This window comes from Schistocerca piceifrons, unplaced genomic scaffold (assembly GCF_021461385.2).
Source record: "Schistocerca piceifrons isolate TAMUIC-IGC-003096 unplaced genomic scaffold, iqSchPice1.1 HiC_scaffold_1544, whole genome shotgun sequence".
Lineage (NCBI taxonomy): Eukaryota > Metazoa > Arthropoda > Insecta > Orthoptera > Acrididae > Schistocerca > Schistocerca piceifrons.
In genome coordinates this window covers 10,324,964-10,330,260 of record NW_025727396.1, presented here as the reverse complement: position 1 = coordinate 10,330,260, position 5,297 = coordinate 10,324,964, and the positions used below count along the sequence as shown (strand labels likewise).

The 5,297-nt window shown below is 42.8% G+C and overlaps 1 non-coding gene across 1 annotated transcript; it reads right to left on the bottom strand.

Moving 5' to 3' along the window:
- Nucleotides 1-3,847: 3,847 nt before the first annotated feature.
- Trnas-cga lies at nt 3,848-3,922 on the bottom strand. Its single transcript has one exon. It is a non-coding gene; the product is annotated as a tRNA-Ser (tRNA).
- Nucleotides 3,923-5,297: the final 1,375 nt, after the last annotated feature.

Sequence of the window (5,297 nt, the reverse complement as noted above, 5' to 3'; positions counted from 1 at the left end):
CACTGTATCCCTCTGACCTTCTTATTGACGCTGAAACACAGAAATTGCATCGAAAAAAAATACAAAAGGCACAATGCCGACTCAAATACAAGATGACTTGCTCTTCTTACTCTCTATGTTTTGAACCTTTCCTGTGAGGCCCGTTTTAGATTCTGATGCTTCACTTCAGGATTACTGTATCCCTTGGACGTCCTTATTGACGACGAAACACAGAAATTGTATTGGGATTAAATAGAAAATGCACAATGCCGACATAAGTATAAAAAGACTGACGCTTCTTACTGACTATGATTTCAACATTTCCTGTGAGACCAGTTTTAGATTCCGATGCTTCACTATATGTTTACTGTATCAATTGGACTTTCTAGTTGACGATGAAACACAGAAATTGCATCGGAATTACATACAAAAGGCACAATGCCGACTTAAGTACAAGAAGACTGACTCTTCCTACTGTGTATGTTTGAACCATTCCTGTGACACTAGTTATAGATTCCGATGCTTCACTTCAGGTATACTGTATTCCTCTGACCTTCTTATTGACGATGAAACACAGTAATTGCATCGGAATTAAATACAAAATGCACAATGCCGACTCATGTACAAGAAGACTGACTCTTCTTACCGTCTATGTTTTGAACCTTTCCTGTGACACTAGATACAGATTCCGATGCTTCACTTCAGGTTTACTGTATCCCTTGGACCTTCTTATTGACGACGAAACACAGAAATTGCATCGGAATTAAATAGAAAAGGCACAATGCCGACTTCAGTACAAGAAGACTGACTCTTCCTACTGTCTAGCTTTGAACCATTCCTGTGACACTAGTTATAGATTCCGATGCTTCCCTTCAGGTTTTCTGTATCCCTCTGACATTCTTATTGACGATGAAACACGGAAATTGCATCGGAATAAAATAGAAACGGCACAGTGCCGACTTACGTACAAGAAGACTGACTCTTCTTACTGACTATGTTGTGAACATTTCCTATGAGACAAGTTTTAGATTCCGATGCTTCAATATATGTTTACTATATCCCTTGGTCCATCTTATTGATGATGAAACACAGAAAGTGCATCGGAATTAAATACAAAAGGCACAATGCCGACTTAAGTATAAGAAGACTGACTCTTCTTACTGACTATGATTTGAACATTTCCTGTGAGATCAGTTTTAGATTCCGATGCTTCACTATATGTTTGCTGTATTCCTTGGACTTTCTTTTTGACGAAGAAACACAGAAATTGCATCGGAATTAAATACAAAAGGCACAATGCCGACATCAGTACAAGAAGACTGACTCTTCTTACAGTCTATGTTTTGAACCATAACTGTGACACTAGTTATAGATTCCGATCCTTCACTTCAGGTTTACTGTATCCCTTCGACCTTGTTATTGACGATGAAACACAGAAATTGCATCGGAATTAGTTACAAAAGGCACAATGCTGACTCAAATACAAGATGACTAGCTCTTCTTGCTTGCTATGCTTTGAACCTTTCCTGTGAGACCGGTTTTAGATTCCGATGCTTCACTTCAGGTGTACTGTATCCCTTGGACCTTCGTATTGACGACGAAACACAGAAATTGCATCGGAATTAAATAGAAAAGGCACAATGACGACTTAAATACAAGAAGACTGACTCTTTCAACTGTCTATGTTTTGAACCATACCTGTGGCACTAGTTATAGATTCCGATGCTTCACTTCAGGATTACTGTATCCCTTGGACATCCTTATTGACGACGAAACACAGAAATTGCATTGGAATTAAATAGAAAATGCACAATGCCGACATAAGTACAAGAAGACTTACGCTTCTTACTGACTATGATTTCAACATTTCCTGTGAGACCAGTTTTTGATTCCGATGCTTCACTATATGTTTACTGTATCCCTTTGACCTTCTAGTTGACGATGAAACACAGAAATTGCATCGGAATTACATACAAAAGGCACAATGCCGACTTAAGTACAAGAAGACTGACTCTTCCGACTGTGTATGTTTTGAACCATTCCTGTGACACTAGTTATAGATTCCGATGCTTCACTTCAGGTTTACTGTATTCCTCTGACCTTCTTATTGACGATGAAACACAGTAATTGCATCGGAATTAAATACAAAATGCACAATGCCGACTCATGTACAAGAAGACTGACTCTTCTTACCGTCTATGTTTTGAACCTTTCCTGTGACACTAGATACAGATTCCGATGCTTCACTTCAGGTTTACTGTATCTCTTGGACCTTCTTATTGACGACGAAACACAGAAATTGCATCGGAATTAAATAGAAAAGGCACAATGCCGACTTAAGTACAAGTAGACTGACTCTTCCTACTGTCTATGCTTTGAACCATTCCTGTGACACTAGTTATAGATTCCGATGCTTCATTCAGGTTTACTGTATCCCTCTGACATTCTTATTGACGATGAAACACAGAAATTGCATCGGAATTAAATAGAAACAAGTACAAGAAGACTGACTCTTCTTACTGACTATGTTGTGAACATTTCCTATGAGACCAGTTTTAGATTCCGATGCTCCACTATATGTTTACTATATCCCTTGGCCCTTCTTATTGATGATGAAAGACAGAAAGTGCATCGGAATTAAATACAAAAGGCACAATGCCGACTTAAGTATAAGAAGACTGAGTCTTCTTACTGACTATGATTTGAAAATTTCCTGTGAGATCGGTTTTAGATTCCGATGCTTTACTATATGTTTGCTGTATTCCTTGGACTTTCTTTTTGACGAAGAAACACAGAAATTGCATCGGAATTAAATACAAAAGGCACAATGCCGACATCAGTACAAGAAGACTGACTCTTCTTACTGTCTATGTTTTGAACCATAACTGTGACACTAGTTATAGATTCCGATGCTTCACTTCAGGTTTACTGTATCCCTTGGACCTTGTTATTGACGATGAAACACAGAAATTGCATCGGAATTAAATACAAAAAAGCACAATGCCGACTTAAGTACAACATGACTGACTCTTCTTGCTGTGTATGTTTTGAACCATTCCTGTGGCACTAGTTTTAGATTCCAATGCTTCACTTCAGGTTTACTGTATCCCTCTGACCTTCTTATTGGCGACAAAACACAGAAATTGCATCGTAATTAAATAGAAAAGGCACAATGCCGACTTAAGTACAGAAAGACTGACCCTTCTAACTGTCTATGTTTTGAACCATTCCTGTGACTCTAGTTATAGATTCCGATGCTACACTTCAGGTTTACTGTATCCCTTGGACCTTCTTATTGACGATGAAAGACAGAAATTGCATCGGAATTAATATACAAAGGCACAATGTCGACTTAAGTACAAGAAGACTGACAGTTCTAATTGTCTATGTTTTGAACCATTTCTTTGTCACTAGTTACAGATTCCGATGCTTCACTTCAGGTTTACTATATCCCTTGGACCTTCGTATTGACGACGAAACACAGAAATAGAATCGGAATTAAATAGAAAAGGCACAATGGCGACTTAAGTACAAGAACACTGAAACTTCCTGGCAGATTAAAACTGTGTGCCCGGCCGAGACTCGAACTCGGGGCCTTTGCCTTTCGCGGGCAAGTGCTCTACCATCTGAGCTACCGAAGCACGACTCACGCCCGGTACTCACAGCTTTACTACTGCCAGTATCTCGCCTCCTACCTTCCAAACTTTACAAAAGCTCTCCTGCGAACTTTGCAGAACTAGCACTCCTGAAAGAAAGGATATAGCGGAGACATGGCTTAGCCCCAGCCTGGGGGATGTTTCCAGAATGAGATTTTCACTCTGCAGCGGAGTGTGCGCTGATATGAAACTTCCTGGCAGATTAAAACTGTGTGCCCGACCGAGACTCGAACTCGGGACCTTTGCCTTTCGAGGGCAAGTGCTCTACCATCTGAGCTACCGAAGCACGACTCACGCCCGGTACTCACAGCTTTACTACTGCCAGTATCTCGCCTCCTACCTTCCAAACTTTACAAAAGCTCTCCTGCGAACTTTGCAGAACTAGCACTCCTGAAAGAAAGGATATAGCGGAGACATGGCTTAGCCACAGCCTGGGTGATGTTTCCAGAATGAGATTTTCACTCTGCAGCGGAGTGTGCGCTGATATGAAACTTCCTGGCAGATTAAAACTGTGTGCCCGACCGAGACTCGAAATCGGGACCTTTGCCTTTCGCGGGCAAGTGCTCTACCATCTGAGCTACCGAAGCACGACTCACGCCCGGTACTCACAGCTTTACTTCTGCCAGTATCTCGCCTCCTACCTTCCAAACTTTACAGAAGCTCTCCTGCGAACCTTGCAGAACTAGCACTCCTGAAAGAAAGGATATAGCGGAGACATGGCTTAGCCACAGCCTGGGGGATGTTTCCAGAATGAGATTTTCACTCTGCAGCGGAGTGTGCGCTGATATGAAACTTCCTGGCAGATTAAAACTGTGTGCCCGACCGAGACTCGAACTCGGGACCTTAGCCTTTCGCGGGAAAGTGCTCTACCATCTGAGCTACCGAAGCACGACTCACGCCCGGTACTCACAGCTTTACTTCTGCCAGTATCTCGCCTCCTACCTTCCAAACTTTACAGAAGCTCTCCTGCGAACCTTGCAGAACTAGCACTCCTGAAAGAAAGGATATAGCGGAGACATGGCTTAGCCACAGCCTGGGGGATGTTTCCAGAATGAGATTTTCACTCTGCAGCGGAGTGTGCGCTGATATGAAACTTCCTGGCAGATTAAAACTGTGTGCCCGACCGAGACTCGAGATCGGGACCTTTGCCTTTCGCGGGCAAGTGCTCTACCATCTGAGCTACCGAAGCACGACTCACGCCCGGTACTCACAGCTTTACTTCTGCCAGTATCTCGCCTCCTACCTTCCAAACTTTACAGAAGCTGTCCTGCGAACCTTGCAGAACTAGCACTCCTGAAAGAAAGGATATAGCGGAGACATGGCTTAGCCAAGCCTGGGGGATGTTCCCAGGATGAGATTTTCACTCTGCAGCGGAGTGTGCGCTGATATGAAACTTCATGGCAGATTAAAACTGTGTGCCCGACCGAGACTCGAACTCGGGACCTTTGCCTTTCGCGGGCAAGTGCTCTACCATCTGAGCTACCGAAGCACGACTCACGCCTGGTACTCACAGCTTTACTTCTGCCAGTATCTCGCCTCCTACCTTCCAAACTTTACAGAAGCTCTCCTGCGAACCTTGCAGAACTAGCACTCCTGAAAGAAAGGATATAGCGGAGACATGGCTTAGCCACAGCCTGGGGGATGTTTCCAGAATGAGATTTT